The sequence below is a fragment of the Amblyraja radiata genome, chromosome 31, assembly GCF_010909765.2.
Source record: "Amblyraja radiata isolate CabotCenter1 chromosome 31, sAmbRad1.1.pri, whole genome shotgun sequence".
In the NCBI taxonomy this organism is placed as follows: Eukaryota; Metazoa; Chordata; class Chondrichthyes; order Rajiformes; family Rajidae; genus Amblyraja; species Amblyraja radiata.
The window spans coordinates 20996452-21014228 of NC_045986.1; positions in this window are offsets into that span (position 1 = coordinate 20996452).

The following is a 17777-nucleotide window of genomic DNA, read 5'->3' on the forward strand; positions in this document are numbered from 1 at the left end:
TCTATCTACTATCTATATATCAATCTATATATATATTCTAGACTAAGTGGGACCCGTTGGGTCCCAGCATCACACGGGAGGGCTGGTCCCCCAATGCAATATTCCATCTCTCCACCAATTCCAATATTGGTGGTGATGGGGCTTTCTGGAGCGCTAGTATGGGTATTGTGGGCTGAAGGGACTGGTTTCCAGAGGGCTAGTATGGATATTGTGGGCCGAATGGATTCTTGGTCTGGCGGCTCAGTCACTCAAGCGTTTTGTGCTGGCAGCTCACTCACCCCCAGCTGGTGGGCTGGCAGTTGACTCACGGCTATTCCTTGAAATTCCATTTCAAGCAGAGTGCAAGGCCACTAAAGACAGCGAGCCATGACCTCTCCCTCCATCTTGCGGAGACTGAGCCACGCCCACACTTCTGGGTTTTATAACCCCGCCCACCAGAAGGGGCGTGGCCTTCATGGTGTGATTGACAGGAGAGAGAATCTCAACATTTTTAAAACACTAATAACTTATTTTTCATCGATGGGAAAAATCCTCGGCACCTGATGAGCAGAGAGGGACTCTGAGTAAGATGGCCAAGAATCACAGCCATACGTGGTAGCATTTTTTCTAAAATCAATATAAAGCGCAAACAGGAAGTGGTCAAGATTAGACTTTTAATTATATAGAAGGCATGGCAACTTTAATTAGGCAACACAGCTTTAGCATTTCCAAACCAAAGGCAACACAGCTTTAGCATTTCCAAACTATATTTTCAAACCACATTAAGGGCACTGACAGGTCAGTAAAACCACTCACAGTTTAGTAGACATGTGTTCAGTGTTATTCACAGCTCTGACAGACGTGGCCCTCTCTCTCCCCCATCTTGCAGAGACTGACTGAGGCACTCAACACTGCTGGGTTTTATAGTCTCTCCGGAAGGGGCGTGGCCATCAGGAGAGAGAATCTCAACATGTTTTAAACACTAATAACTATTTTATTTTTAATCAATGGGAAAAATCCTCTTGTCCGCGGAGGGGGACTCTTTTGAGTAAGATGGCCAAAAATCACAGCCGTACGTGGCAGCATTTTTTCTAAAATCAATATACAGAACAGGAAGTGGTCAAGATCAGACTTTTAGTAATATAAGATATACTAGACAAAGTGGGACCCATTGGGTCTCTGTCACACGGGAGGCCTGGTGCCCCAACGCAATATTCGACCACTCACCCATAGCCCCCATGGGCGGCCAGGTCCCCCAAAGCAATTTTCCACCACTCACCCGTTACCCCAACGCAATATTCCACCTCTTACCCATAGCCCCCAAATGCGCAGGGGCTATTCATATCGCCTTATTCACCTTCCCTCGTTTTAAACTTTAAATAAAATTCAGTGTACTGTGACTAAGAAAAATGTATTTGCACCTGCTAGAGCTAGCAGGACTCAGTGTACTTGGATAGCAACAATGTTGTGAGCAGGGCCACAATCCCATTGTGACATCATAGCTGTAAGCACACGGAAGACATTTTTCTCAAATTGGGTTTTGTAAATCTAAAAATGTCAATAACTTGTGAAGTATAACATCAATCTGAACGAAACTTGACACAAACAACCACAGGACAAAGGTGAGTTGATAAAACATTATCGTGTACTGTTTTGGTGTAGGTCCATGATCACATGGGATCATAAATATAGACAGAAACAAGATGAGAGTTTCAGTAATATATATAGAAACTAGACCAAGTGGGACCCGTAGGGTCCCATTTCCCCAACACAATATTCCATCACTCAGCCATAGCCCCCAACTGCACAGGCGCGGCTGACGGGTTCCCATTGCGACGCCACAGATCCCCGTTGTGACGGAAACCCTCCCCAACGACGCCTTGCCATCCCTCTTCCTACCCCTATCCTCAATTCCCCCTCATCCCCTGCACTCCCCCTCCTCTTGACCCTCCCTCTTTCCCCTCCCCTTCCCCACTCACACTCATTTACCCTACCTTCAGTCACTCCTTCCCTCCATAACCCCTCTCCCCTCCTATCCCCTACCTCCCCCACTCCTCACCTCCCCCTATCCTACTCTCCCTTCTCACCTCCCCCACTGCCCTCCTCTCCCTCTATCCCCCACTCCCCATCCTCTCCCTCTATTTCCCCCACTCTTCCTCCTCGCCTCCCCCACTTTCCCCCTCTCTCCCTCAATCCCTCCACTCTCCCTCCTCGCCTCCCCAGGATCTCGAGGGTCCTGCTCCTCTCCCTCCTTGCGGACCCGGAGCAGAATTGCCACCGTTCCCAGAGCCAGCCTCAGTAGCCAGGTCCCGGATCCTTGGCACGGCCTCTCCCCGCCCCCGGACTCCGCCATGTAGGCCCGGAGCAGCAGCAGTGCCGCCGCCCGCAGACCCAGTCCCAGCGGGAAGGCCTTGGATCCCTGTGGGACCGGAGCAGCAGTAAAATGGAAGGAAACTTGCCTGTGGAGCCGTTGTGTCCATGAGGCGAGGAAAAAAAGATGGCGGTCTGAAATTGTGCAAAGGATACGCTGAGGACCCGTGGGGTGTCCTTTGTGATGCCAGTCAAATAAAGACGGCAAGAGGGGGCTGGGCTAGTGCGGGCGCTGCTTAGAATTTTTTTTAGTTAAAAATGTGAATAACTTGTAAAATATATCATCAATCTCAACGAAACTTGATGCAACAGACCACAGGACAATTGTGAGTAAGGTAGCACTATTGTGTACCGTTTTGGCGTAGTTCCGGAATCACATGCACACGCAGGCACACACGCACGCACACACACACACACACACACACACACACACAAAGTAACAGATAAGATGAGAGTTTCAGTAATATATAGATACTGGACCAAGTGCGGACACGTGCCCGTCCACAACACAATATTTAAAGGAAAATCCCTCCTTCATTACATAACCCCTCACTCCTATCCCACCCCACACTCACTCCCCCCACTGCCCTCCTCACCCTCTATCCCCCACACCCCCCTCCTCTCCTACTATACCCCCTCATCCTCCACTTTCCCCTCCCTCTCCCCGAACGCAATATTCTACCACTCACCCATAACCCCCAACTGCGCTGGGGCGGCTGATGGGTTCCCATTGTGACGCCAGAGATCCCCGTTGTGACGCAAGTCACAGCAACCCTCCCCCAACTGCACCTCACCATCCCGGCAACCCTCCCCAACTGTGCCTCGCTATCCCTTGCAACCCCTATCCTCCTTTCCCTTATCCCCGAGCACTCCCTCCGCCTCATTTCCCGTCCTCCCCTCCCTCACCTCTTCCTACCCTGTCACTCCCTCCCTCCGTAACCCCTCTCACCTCCCTACCCCCCTCCTCTCCCTCTATCCCCACTTTCCCCTCCCTACCCTCTCCTCTCCCTCAAACCCCCCCCCCCCCAGCCTCCCTCCTCGCCTGCCCAGGATCTCGATGCAAACCACTGTCGGCCCCATTTTCTCCAGCAGGGCGGCGATGAAGTTGTACTTGAGGTGGGGGCAGTTGGGGGGCGAGCGTCCTGGAGCCAGGGGAAGGCTTTAGGCGAGGCTGTCAAAGGGGGGCGAGCATCCTGGAGCTGGGGGAGGGGAGGGCTTGAAGCGGGGACTGTCGGCGGGGAATGTGATGGCCTGGAGCATGGGGAGGAAGAGGGAGAGGCCGAGGGTACGCGTGGCCTCTCCCCGTCCCTGGACCAGCTCCAACCCTAGCCCAGGGCCTGGGGGGTGGGGGGCAGAAATTAAAATTGGAAACTTACCCGTGGAGCCGTCGGGTTGCCGTTGTGGCGGTATAAAAAGATGGCGGTCTGAAATTGTGCAAAGGCTGCGCTGAGGACCCATGGGGTGTCCTTTGTGACACCTGTCAACGAACTCTGAGGGCCCGTGGGGTGTCCTCTGTAATGCCCTTCAAGTAAAGACGGAAGGGGAGGCGCTGTGTTATTTTTAACATCAATAACTTGTAAAATATACCATCAATCAGAACGAAACTTGTTTAATTGACATCACAGGACAATGGTGAGTAAGGTGGGCCAAAAATTGTAACGCTATCGTGTACCGTTGTGGCGCAAATACAAACTAGGCAAACATACGGACAAACAAGATGAGAGTTTTAGTAAGATATCTATATTACTAAAAGTCTGATCTTGACCACTTCCTGTTGTTTATATTGATTTTAGAAAAAACACTGCCACTTACGGCTGTGATTTTTTGCCATCTTACTCAGTCTCCCTCCGCTGCGCAGGACAAGCGGATTTTTCCCATCGATGAAAAATAAAAGGGTTACTAGTGTTTAAAAAATGTTGAGATTCTCTCTCCTGAAGGCCACGCCCCTTCCAGAGGGACTATAAAACCGGAAGTGTGTGCCTCAGCCTCTGCAAGATGGGAGAGCGAGAGGGTCATGTCTCTCAGTCTGCGCTGTGAATAACACTGATTCTGGACTCCCCCAACATCGGGAACATGTTTCCTGCCTCTAGCGTGTTCAAACCCTTAACAATCTTATATGTTTCAATAAGATATCCTCTCATCCTTCTAAACTCCAGAGTGTACAAGCCCAGCCGCAACATTCTCTCAGCATATGACAGTCCCGCCATCCCGGGAATTAACCTTGTAAACCTATGCTGCACTCCCTCAATAGCAAGAGTGCCTTTCCTCAAATTAGGGGACCAAAACTGCACACAATACTCCAGGTGTGGGCTCACTAGGGCTCTGGACAACTGCAGAAGGATCTCTTTGCTCATATACTCGACTCCTCTTGTTATAAAGGCCAACATGCCATTCGCTTTCTTCACCTGTCACCTATCAATTATCCTTTAGTTAACAGGTAGACAAGAACAAATCTCTCTTCTATCTGAGACTTAAAGGATCCTCAGATTTTGAAATTACTGTTCACTCTCTTACCTGATGTTGCATTATTTTAAATATTGTCATGGGAATTACTGATCCAATGTATTCTGCAAAGTAATTGGGGCAAGGTTTATATTTTAGCTAAACTGCAAGAAATAGTGTGGAGAGAGAAACATGGCCAGTTTTTCAGCTCAATGCTACACATCAGAACTCGGTAAGTTAGAAATAAAACACACTTTAGTTGCAGGGCAAGGAGTGAAGAGAAAAGGAAAGCTTTGTGATGGGATGGGGACAGAGTGATTGAATGATGCAAGTGGTGGTGGTGATGCTGGCTGAGATAGTGAGGGTATGTATGGAGGAAGTCAATGTAAGTGAATAAAATTTGAAATACTGGAGGAGGGGAGAAAGAAACTAATGTGTTAGAAGTCAGATACAAAGCTGTAATTATTGATTATAACTAAAATTTGATGTTACGTCTAGAAAACGTTAATGTGCCGAGTTGAGCATTGTGTATCTTGAGTTTATGTGGAGCTTCCTCAGATCAATGTAATTTAGGATGCCAAAGACACAGAGGTCAGGGTGGTTTTCTCATGGAGAATTAATATGATAGGCAATTGGAAACTAGGGGTTATCAGCTGAGCTGAGGGTGACCACTGACAAGTTGAATAAGTGTTCTGAAAATTGGATAATGGTAATGCGATGTGAATGACGAAGTGAAATCTACAAGGCATTTTTTTATTGACGGCATGGGGTTCCAGGCGCAACCAAATTTGCAGGATGAAAATTTTTAAGAAGTTGATGTTAGAACAGACAGAAGTTCAGAATACTTATTTGTTCTTCGTCATTATAAATCATTTATTTTAAACACGTTAATATTTTAGTCACATACGTGAAAACAAATTCTGAAAAATTATTAGCAGCCTGCTTTATTTTTAGATTGCTACTGAACAACAATCTGTGAGCTATGAGCTATTCATTATTTATTTGAGGTATTTTTAAAACCTTATTTCAAAACAATGAGGGTTTAAAAAACACAATCTCGTTAATTTTAAAGCATCTGCTGTTTTTATAATTATTTTAATAGGCTGACGTCATTTATAAGTTCCACCTGTGTTTTTCCTCTTGGCAAATTAATGTAAGTAGATGCTTATATATGTTCTCCCTTATTAGATAATTACAAATCTTATTATTTGAAATGGGTTTACTTTCAAAAATATTGTATGTAATCATGATTATAAAATGGGCAATATTTTAATATTTTCCAATGCCTAAAGAACATGCCAAGGAAACACTTTTTATTTCTTAACATCAGAACCTTTAATTGTAGTGGGTAAATTTACAGGTAAAGCTTTCATGTTTTATGAAAAATTTTCAGAATGTGAATGTAAATTATTTTTCACTTTTGTTCAATATTTCAAAAAAATCCGAGATAAAATGCTGTATAAAAGTTGTTCACATTGGCCAGCCAGTGTAAAGAAACCACCCTCCTCTCCAAGAGTTTACAAACCATGCCATTGAAAATATTTGCATTTCTGTGGACCTTATATTCTCTACTTGTAGTCCCCCCCTGCAAGCCTTGGTTTCATCTACTTACAGGTACATTTATATATACAGATTACTGCAGATGTTGTAATCCTTAAGCACTGACTTTGTTGTTGCCCCTCGATTGATCCTGCCTGATGTGCTGATTATTTGCAGATTTTTCTGAACATAATCTAATGTGTTGATATGGTAATAATTGAATTGCAGATGGCTAGGAATAAACAGGACAGCAACTAATAAAAGCAATACTGTGTACCATAGTTGAATAGGAATAATCTTCAATTTAGAGCCACTTATCTTCAAGCATCTTCGAGCCAGCTTGGAGACTCCAGTTAGGGCAGGGAAGAAACACCTAGCCAGCACAGTCTCTGTTGGGGCCATATGTTTTGTAATTTGTTTTATTGCCTTGAGTCGGTGAAATTTATCTGTTTCTCTCTAGGCTATGCCAAGGGATCTTCCTCTTCATTTACTTTTCCACTAAATTGTTTAACAATTAATTTCTAGTTGGAAAATGGGGGTGATGGGCTAGAAAGGGAAAGATGTAAATGGTATCACATCCACAAGGGCTGTAATATTTAAGCTTCCACATTTTATCTGTTTTCAAGATCCCTTGTTTGTTTCTGTGAGTTTTTAAGACAAGTTAAATATGATGCTCATTTCCTCTGAATTTCTAAATCCCATGTTTTTAAATTGGCAATATCTTTTAATAATCATGAAGCCTGTGGTGTATTTAATTTTAAAACAATTGCATCAGCCATCAACATTATTTCTATATGGATAAAATAATTAGATCAATTACATTAAGTTAAATTATGATTAGCAATTCTTTATATTGTTTAATCAGTTTGAAATGTACCGTGTGCAATTACCCACACCACAATAATTAAAAATAATATTTTAATATAAGAAAGAGAGCTATATTTTCTAAATATTAAAAATATTGGAACAGAAAACCAAGATTGTGAGCTTGCAGATAAGCTTTTCTCAAATGTTGTTCAGTCAGAAAGTAGCTTAGTGCTACAGGATGTAGCCTAGATGGCTTCTATTTTCAAATCAGGCAGAATGCATAAAATGCATCCCAGGGTTTCTTCAGATTATCACCCAATAAGGCGAGGTCAAGCCCAGTTGTGAACCAGTTTGTCAAGTGGTTTATGTTCGACTGTAAAATAAGTATGTTGACCATACTGAATTTTGAGGTCTGTTGGTCAGGCTTTTGGTTATTTTCATCCATTTGATATTGGTTTATGCCAATTCATACTGTGATCAGTGCAGTGACCAAGATTGTGTTTCACTCCTTTGTAAGAATAATCAAATTGGATATTTTGGTGTTTCTTTGTCTGCATGGGGGAGTCTGCAAGAAGTTAAAATGTCTTTTGCAAAATAGTAAAATCCTTTGATATTTGCCAACTCCCAACTGATTTATTTTCCTTTTGTGTAACTTTGACAAACAAATAAATAACTTTTTAATCTAAAGGAAACTAACTGGTGATTTTTCCACTGACCAGGGCCTTATTTTGCTCCTTATTTTCACGCTCAAGTCAAGTCAAGTTTATTCATCACATACACATACGAGATGTGCAGTGAAATGAAAAGTGGCAGTGTTCACAACTAGAATTTTCAGATGATTATTAATGTTGATCCTGGAAAACACATTCTATGAGTACAAACAGAGTTGGCGAAAGTCAAATTGCAAAACTGCAACAGGAGAGCTGGTTGATAAATCTTTATCAAGTACTTTATTACATAAACAGTCTTTGGATTATGATCTAGTGCTACTAACTACTTCCTCAGGGATTATGTAAGTAAATTGGAGTGTAGAATTTCCTGTGGAAGATTAATCGTTAGCTGCAGGAGGCATGTAGATACATGGCAAGTTGAGCAATACTCTGCCATTGCAAATGGGAAATGTCTCCGGCAGCATGAAATTGCCTGTTGTTGAACTGCAAATTTCCTGAAAAGTAAGTACAATATTTGTTTCCATTCATTTGGCAGGAGATGCCTTATGTTTTTAATTTTCATGATTTATCTTAAAGTTTGAACGAGAAAGGCACATACGAATAAAGGAGGATGTCATCCTCCTTTTTCTCCAGAGATGCTGCCTGACCCGCTGAGTTACTCCAGCTCTTTGTGTCTATCTTTGGGAGTGCTGGTGCAGGATTCCCAAAAGGTTAATTTGCAGGTTGCAAATGCAATGTTAGCATTCTTTTCGAGAGGACTAGTATATAAAAGCAAGGATGTGATGCTGAGGCTTTATAAGGTGTTAGTCTGACCACATTCACAATATTTGGAGCAGTTTTAGGCTTCATATCTGAGGAAGGATGTGCTGCCATTCGAGAGTGTCTGGAGAAGGTTTAGAAAAATGAGCCTGGGGATAATTGGGTTAACGTATGAGGAGTATTTGATGGCTCGTGGCCTGTACTCGTGGGGGAATCGTGTTGAAATGGTGTCTAAATTGGGAAATATGTCCCACAGGCCTGCCTGACATAGTCGCATTCACAGAATCAAACCTCACAGATGACGCCAAACTCCCCCAGCGCAGTCCCTGTGATCCAGAGGTGGTAGTGCAGTGATAATAAAAAACCTCATCATTGACTCCAAGAAGCCTCATATATACTCTGGGTGAGGATATCAATGTCCTGTCATTAAACATGGTTCAATAGCGCCACCACTGATCGAACTGGCTAAATCATGGAGCAAAGGTGGCAGACAGGATTTGAGTAGGTAGTGAACCAACAACACCTAAAAATTATTTCAGTTTGTCCTCGGCAATTTGCCTATTGTCACAGATGGGCAATCCTGCACCAGCACTCCCAAAGATAGACACAAAGAGCTGGAGTAAATCAGCGGGTCAGGCAGATATAAAAGGCTTAGTGGAAGTGATCCTGCTGCACAGTTCTAAGGAAATCAATTTCCATCTTCATTCAAAAGATATCTGCCTTTGTACTGTATACCATTAACCATCGTGCTAATTGGGATAGACTCAGCCACATTCGACAACTCTGCGCATTCCTGAGGGAATCCCAGCACCACAATGTGTAACCTTGTACGATACAATACGATAAACTTTATTCATCCCCAGAGGGAAATTGGTCTGCAAACAGTCACAACATACAACAAGGTACACAAAAAAGACAAGCAACTGTTCAACGAACAAACAAATGCAGGCTTATCCCCTGGGAAGAGGATTCTAAAACTAGAGTGCCCTCCCCTACACCGGGTCCCCCTTTGTTCTCCCACCGTCCCTCACGGCGGTCCCCCCATGTCGGGTCCTCCATTGTTCTTCATGGCTGCCCACCCATGCCAGGTCCTCATTGTCTTCCCCTCCCCCCCCCTCATTGACCACTGATCACGAGGCTACGGTTGCCGCTGAGGCTCCGGTAATTGTTGAGGCTCCCACGGCCCAGGCAGGCCGTGCCGCCTGGCTTCTCCGCAGTTCCCTGGGAGGCCTGTGTGGTGGGTCGGGCCTACCGGGGCGCGTTCCGGTCGGCGGCAGGGTTGTTTGGCGGGCGGATCAGGCTCGCGTTGCTCCCCGGGGCACTCCCGCCGCACCTCATTCTACCATTACTGTCAAGCCAGGATCTCAGTGCAAGGAGGGATTTGTGGAGAAACACCAGGTGTATCTAAAAATGGTGGTGCCAGTCTAAAGAAGTGGCATCGTTGACTGTATGTATGACAAACGGCAAAGGCATGTGTATTGTATAAAGACCACAACCAATGGGTCAAATCAAAAGCTCTGCCATGCTGGCACATCCAGTTGTGAATGGTGATGGATAATGGAAGCGCCAACCCTACAGGAGAAAGGAGCATCATAATTCTCAAAAGAGCCACCAGTATGTGATTGTTCACGACAAGACAAACATTCTCAAACATATTTTATCAGAAGTGCCATGGATTATCTAACTCGATATCATCCAGAGGTCTCGCCAAAGCAGAAACCAGCCTTTAACTATTCGATTCATTCCATATGATAGGAATTCCAGAAACACTCAGCAAGTCAGGCTGCATTTGTGGACAGAGAAAAATAGTTAATGTTTCAGATAGAAGATCCTTAGGCAGAATCAGATATATTTCCAGTAGTGTTGTTAATCCTGGCTAAATTGGAGCAGCCATGGTATTAAAATTGAGTAAGGGCTGATGTACTGCTAGGCCATTTTGGTCAAGTTAAATGTGCCTTTGCAGAATGAGACAAGCTGCTAGTTTGTCTGTGGCCTAGATAAGAGCTGCAGAGAGAGAATGGGACATCTGCAGAGGTCTTACAATGAGGTGTAAAATGCATGGAACTGATTGGGTCAATGCAAACCAAATTTACATATTTTAAATAATGTTGCGAAGCCTTATTTGGATAGTTGTTGATTGGTTGAAATGTTAAGCTTTGTCTGGGTTGCCTGAATCTCAGGGCACATGTTGCATTATTCATCTGTGTTAGCTTCTTTCTAGAAGCTCCTTTCGAATACAATGTATTGGTTACTATGTTATTGGGTTGGGAAACTGTCCATCATGTACTGTTGTAATCGATATGTGTTATTGGACCGTACAGAGACCACCCCTATTTGGTTCGGCCCCTCAAGGTTCGGGGACCTTATATAAGGTAGCTCCCACGAGGTCCGATGTCGATCTTCTGGAAGAACCCTTGGGACTGCTTGACCTTTTGGAGTTTCTCTGCTTGCACGAGGTTGGAAGGGCTTGGCCAAGCAGATACAAGGATCGAAGCTGCGGTGGTTAGGTATTGTATAGGGGAACTGTAACTGTGTTATCCAAAATAAAGTTTAGTTGCTCAAGTGCTTGATTCAGTATTTTATTGACTGAAACTAGACTGGGGGGAGCGTAGAACAAGCTATTTACAGTGTGAGTACAGCAAATGATTCCTGTGGACTGGGAGATTGTTCTCTGAGGAGAAGTTAGGCGACCTCTTCGAAACAAACCTTACTGGATGTGACATCGTACATTCACGGTAGTCTGCCCTGCGTGGGTTATCTGGAACCAAGGGTCACAATCTCAAAACAAGGGGTTCCAGGTGAGAAGTTATTTCTGCACCCAGAGAATAATGAATCTTTAGAATCCGTTATTTCAAGGGTTGTGTAGATTCCGTCAGTGAAGGTATAGATTTGTTTATTATGGAAATCAAAGGTTCGGGAGTCAGTCTGGAAAATTTCGCAAGACAAAAGATCAGCCATGACCTTGAATGAATTTTGTAGCTAAATGACTTACTACTATATTTCTGTTCTTACAAGGAATAGGCACTACCAAAAAGCTGCAGTTTCAACCGCCATAGCTAATTTTCTTTAGTTATCACATGCTTTAGAAGGCAGAATTTTTATTCTTTTTTAGTCCAGTAAATTAAAAAATACTGGACTGGCAGAAATTGACCTAATGCTTCAGGTCTGCCATGTTTCATCAGAGACGCTGAGTTCTGACGAAGAACCTTGGACCTGAAACATTGGCGTTCTTTCCCTCTCCACAGATGCTGCATGACTTGCCGAGTGTTTCCAGCATTTGCTGTTTTTATTTCAGATTTACAGCATCGGCAGTTTAAAAAAATATATATATATATATTCCGTGAGAGTTTGTGTTGCAATAAGAATCAGGTCTCTGAGCTATTTATTTTAAAGTCACTGGATTGGAAATTAACTGGTGGCAGTTGCATTCCCCTGGGAATAAACATTTAACAGCAACTTAACAGCTGGGCATTGATGCATTATTTATATTTTCCTGGATATTTTCTTGGAGATAGTATCTCCTGGACTGCCAAGCTCCAAATTTGAATGTTTTTTAAATGGCGACAATATAAAACAAACACCATCAATGCAGATAGAACTAAAATGAAGTAATATCCTTAAATTCTGCAGTGCTGTACCCTGTGTTGCAGGACTTAAAGGGCCTGTCCCACTAGGTGATTTTTTTTTTTAGGCGACTGTCATAGTTGTAGCAGGAAAACCGGCAACTAAACTAATGGGCCTGTCCCACTTAGGCGATTTTTTTAGGTGCCGGCGACCACGACAATGGAATTCACCGAAGTCAGCACCGGCGACAACCTATGTCACCTGGCGACAACCTACGACAGCACCTACGTCAGGAGAAGACAAGCTACGACAAGCCCACGGCTGCTGACTGTCGCCGAAAAGTTTTGAACATTTCAAAATCCAGCGGCGACCATAAAAACTCTGTCTCTTTGGGCGATTGAGGAGACTACTAACGACCATACAGGCGACACCCCGGCAACCGTGTGGCGACAGCCTAGTCGCCGCATCCGCCTAAAAAATCACCGAGGTGGGACAGACCCTTAATACTCTGACCAATCCCCTCCCATCATTGAAGAATCCTCCTTCATTTTCCCCATTGACTGAATTTAGTCCTGGTCAATGCCCCAATCTCCAAGGTCTGAAGAAGGGTCTCGACCCAAAAAGCCACCCATTCCTTCTCTCCAGAGATGCTGCCTGTCCCGCTGAATTACTCCAGCATTTTGTGTCTATCTTCGGTTTAAACTAGCATCTGCAGTTCCTTCCTACACATCCAACTCTCCAACCTGCCCTTCCCACATCTGTACCTAGTTACGTGGGTTCAATCTTTACATCCCAGAATTGGGTGGTAACTTGTCCTCACCGGCTTTGTCTGAGAAGCCAATCCTGGAACTGCAAGGATAGAGTGGCATAGTTGCTGCTCTTGTGGCCAGAGCTCTGGACTATTGATCTAGAAACCCAAGTTCAATTTCCCCCAGGTTAGTGGGGAGTTTAAATTTGTCATTTATTGAAAGGTGTTAGTCCTGGTAACAGCAACTATGAAATCCTCAAAACCGTCTGGTTTGTTGATATTTTTCAGGAAAAAACAGATGGGGTTCTACCTTGCTTACCTGTGGGTGACTCCAAATCAACTAGCTTGGTTGACTCTCAATTGCCTCCTGTCTCGACCAGAAAAGTCACCCATTCCTTCTCTCCAGAGATGCTGCCTGATCCGCTGAGTTACGCCAGCTTTTTGTGTCTATCCTCTTCAGGACAAATGGATATGGCCAAAACATGCTCTTGACAGTGCCATGAAATAAACATTTAAACTAAACATTTAAAACTCATTCAAATTGTTTCAAATAATTCAACATATTAATCACACTTTCTAAGTTTAAAAAAATGTACAAAGTAGAATGAAACAGTAGTAATTAAAATATTGAAAGTAAATGAATAACCTATCTTTTCTCTTCCAATCTCCAATTAATGGGAATTCCGATAATCTGCCTCATCTGGCTGACACATGATCAAGGAGGCAGATTCCTCAATGTAATGGGGAATTCCAGCTGTCAGCAATCACTCAGCTCCTGGGAATTATGGCAGGAGTCACTAAAATGTGAGATGCTTCTGGCTATTTGCGGCTGAATACTGGCTGTCCCCTCCCTAATCCCACCACAACCATCCTCATCATATTGTACGTGCTGAATTAGCCTAATTATACAGTAATCTTATCTCCCAAAAGTCCAAATATGTAATGACAACTGTTAAGCAAAAACAAGAATCTCTTGAAATGTTATATAGCCACATAAAACACAAATGACACCACAAAAGCAAATGAGATTTCAAAATATGCTGCCATAGGGCATCCCATTCACGGATTTTGGTGAAAATTTGGTGAAACTTACTCTTGCATTTTGTATCCCTTTATTCTAAGGAAGTGAACAATATCAAAGGGGAAGTTACTCAATGTGGGAAGAAGTTTGTGGAGGAGGATAATGAAGGATAACTGTTTTCTCCTCGATTCAAGGAAGCAGAGGGCCCTCACTTCCTCCAATTGGAAGGTGTTGTCATGGAGATCTATATGGATGCTAATTCTGCCTGGTTTGTTGTGGGAGATGAGGAACATTCTTTGTTCTGGGCTTAGCAAGGCCCTTTGCTTTTCATCTTGCTCAGAGACCTTAATGACATGAATGATGCAGTTTCTTGCTCAACCCAAACTGGCAAATTCCATCACCTTTCAACCTTTTCTTTGCGTTCACATGAATCATTTTTGGTTTCTATTTTATTTTCTGGAGTTAGGTTTTCAGCCAGTGCGTTTGCCAAGCACTGTCAGTCCTTAGATATTGGCCTTAGATTTCCTCCTGCCCAATTTTCTGTAGGGTCTCTTTTTCCATTCTTTGGTTTTCCATTTCCATTAGTTGCCCTGTGCCTTTATTTAAATATAATGCCAGGCAGAACTATTCCATGTTGCAGACAGTTCGGGGTATGAACACCTCTCGGCAACTGAAACCTTTCATAACATGGGGAGGACCTTTATTATGGAAAGTAACTCATGGTATTGAGGAAAATAATTCATGGCATTATACGCACCACATCAAGTGCAGTTGGTTAGATGTGATTTTTCTTTAATGCTACACATATTGCTGTGCATTAAAGATTGGTTGGCTAAAACATACTCAAATTCTGGAAAAAGACAACAGTCCCTTCAGTGAAGATGTGGATTACAGAAATGACGGATACATTACATCTAGAGAGAATTATCTTGAATGATAAACCAGAACAATTTCTAAAAATATGGTCTCCTTTTATTGAATTCCTTGAACAACACAATGGTTGAACATAAATTTGAAACTGATCGTAGGGCTGTGTGAGCGGGCACATGGATGGGTCGACGGATATATTTTTCTTTCTTCTTTCTTTCCTTCTTCTTTCTTCTCTTGTTAATTTAACGTTTGGTTTAAAAAATGTTAAAATTGAAGCTGTGCACAGAGTTGTAAATTTGTCAAGTTTTTTGTACAATTGCTTCCAATAAAATATATATTAAATTTTTTTTTTAATTGGTTGGCTTACAGGAACCAGAGAGTAGGCATCAGTGAGTCTTTTGCTTGTTGACAAGATGTATCAAGTGGTGTCCACAGGTATCTGTGGTGGAACCTCAACTTTTTACACTTTATATGACTGACTTGGAAGAAGGGACGGAAGGCATGGCTGCTAAATTTGCTGATGACATATTGGTAGACACAAGGAAATCACTGAGAAATATAGATACGTACATCTTTACATAACTAAAGTGAGTAGGCAAAGACCTGTAAAAGTGAAATGTCCATTTTGCAAGATAGAATTTAAAAAAACTTATTTTATAAATAGAAATCGGAGGTGCAGAGTGATCTTGATGTCTTTGTGCATGATTTATAAAAGGCTTGCATGGTATTTGGGGAAAGCTAACAATTTAAAAAATGTATTACTAAGCAATTAAATACATAAATTAGGTTATTTTTCATAGAACATAGAACCGTACAGCACAGGAACAAACCCTTCGGGGGCACAATGTCCATGTCAAACATAATGCCTAGTTAAATTAATCTCACAGGATCTATATCCGTCCATTTTACTACATATGCATGTGCTTCTCCAAAAGCCTCTTAAATCTCACTCTCTCATCTACCTCCACCATCACCGTGTTCCTGGCACCCACCGCCCTTTGTTTAAAAACATCTTGCCTCGCACATTACCTTTAAACTTTGCCACTCTCACCTGAAACTAATGCCCTCAAATCTTGTCATTTCCACCCTGGGAGAAGGTTCTGACCGTCAACCTTATCTATCCCTCTAATAATTTAATACTGTATACTTCTATGAGGTCTCCCCTCAGCCTTTGACACTGCAGAGAAAACAATTAACTTTCTCCAACCTCTCCTTATACAGTAGCTAACAGCCTTGAATCCAGTCAGCCTTCTGGTAAACCTCTTAAGCACCTTCTCCAAAATCTGCACATCATTCCCATAATGGGGTGACCATAACTGCAAACAATAATCCAAATGTGACCTAACCAAAGTCCGATAAAGCTGGAACATAAATTCCTGTCTCTTATACTCTATGCTCCGACCATTGAAAGCAAGCATACCATATGCCATAGGTTTATAGCACGAAAATTGACTCTTAAGCCACATTTGGCCATGTCGACCAAGATGCCCCATCTAAGCTGGTCCTATTTGACCCATATCCCTCTAAACGATTCCTATTGATGTACCATCCAAGTGTCTATTAAGTGCTGTTACAGTATCTGCCTCAACTACCTCCACTGGCAGCTTGCTCCAAACATATACCACCCTCTGAGTGAAAAAGTTGCACCTTGGGTTCCTATTAAATTTTTACCCTCTCACCTTAAATCTATGTCTTCGCATTCTTGATTCCCCTCCTCTAGGTAAAAGACTCTGCATTCACCCTGTTTATTCCCCTCGTGATTTTATACACCTCAATCAGATTATCCCTCAACTTCCTGTGCTGCAATGAATGTAGTCCTAGCCATCCCAACCACTCCCTGCCGCTCAATTCCTCGTGTCCTGGCCACATCCTCGTAAATCTTTTCTGCACTTTTTCCAGCTTAATGCCATCCTTCCTATAGCAGGGTGATGAAAACTGAACACTATTCCGCCCACTGCCTTTAATTCAAAGGGTTGAGCTTTCTTGGGAAACGGAAGCATCTTTTTATGGCATTTTTGGAGACATTCTTGATAAGCAAGTGGTTAAAGACTACCGATCAGTCGGAAAAATGTGGACTTGATCATCAGCGATCTGATTAAATGAGGGAGTCCAGTATTTAGTTGTAGCTTTACAGGTGTAAACTTTACAGGAGGTGGAACTCACCGCGGCTCGAGAGACTCGAGAGACTAACAGAGACTAACAGAGGCAAAGAGGTTTGCCACGCACTGCAAGGGAGCAGTGGACCAGACAGGAAGAGCGGAAGGAATTACCACTAGACAGCCAAACCAGTAGGTAATTTACGGCTGGGGTGAGTACTTTCCCATTTATAGGAGGTAGGATTATATAAATAAGGGGTGTATCAATACAGTAGGGGATTCTTAAATAGGACCAGTTAATTACTTATATAAGATGGGCGGTCAGGAGATGTGCCAATACTGCGAGATGTGGGAATTTGTCGACACCATTGATGTAGAAGATCCCTACAGCTGCAGTAAGTGTTTGAGGCTAGAGGAACTCCAGCTCCGCATTGATGAGCTGGAGACCCAACTTCATACGCTGCGGTACATCAGGGAGGGGGAGTATTACCTGGATGTTTTGTGCCAGGGGATGGTCACACCGACCAGTTTAACTAATTCAGTAGGCAGTGAGCAAGGAAAGGAAGGTGTGGCCATAAGCGAGGCAGGTAGGGGGAACCAGGAGGAGATGCGGCAGGAGCCACAGCCCTTGTCCCTGACGAGCATGACCGAGGCTCTTACTCAATGTAAGGACGGGATCAGGGGCTGTGGGAGGGATGAGCAACCTGGCTGCAGCACCGTGGATCAGGAGGCCATTCAAGAGGGGGGAGTTAGAAGAAATGCCGTAGTGATAGGGGATAGTATTATTCGGGGGGTAGATAAGGTTCTCTGCGGCCAGCAGAACATGTCCCGAAGGCTGTGTTGCCTACCCGGTGCTAGGGTTAAGGATATCTCTGCGATGCTGGAGAGAAATTTGCAGTGGGAGGGGGAGG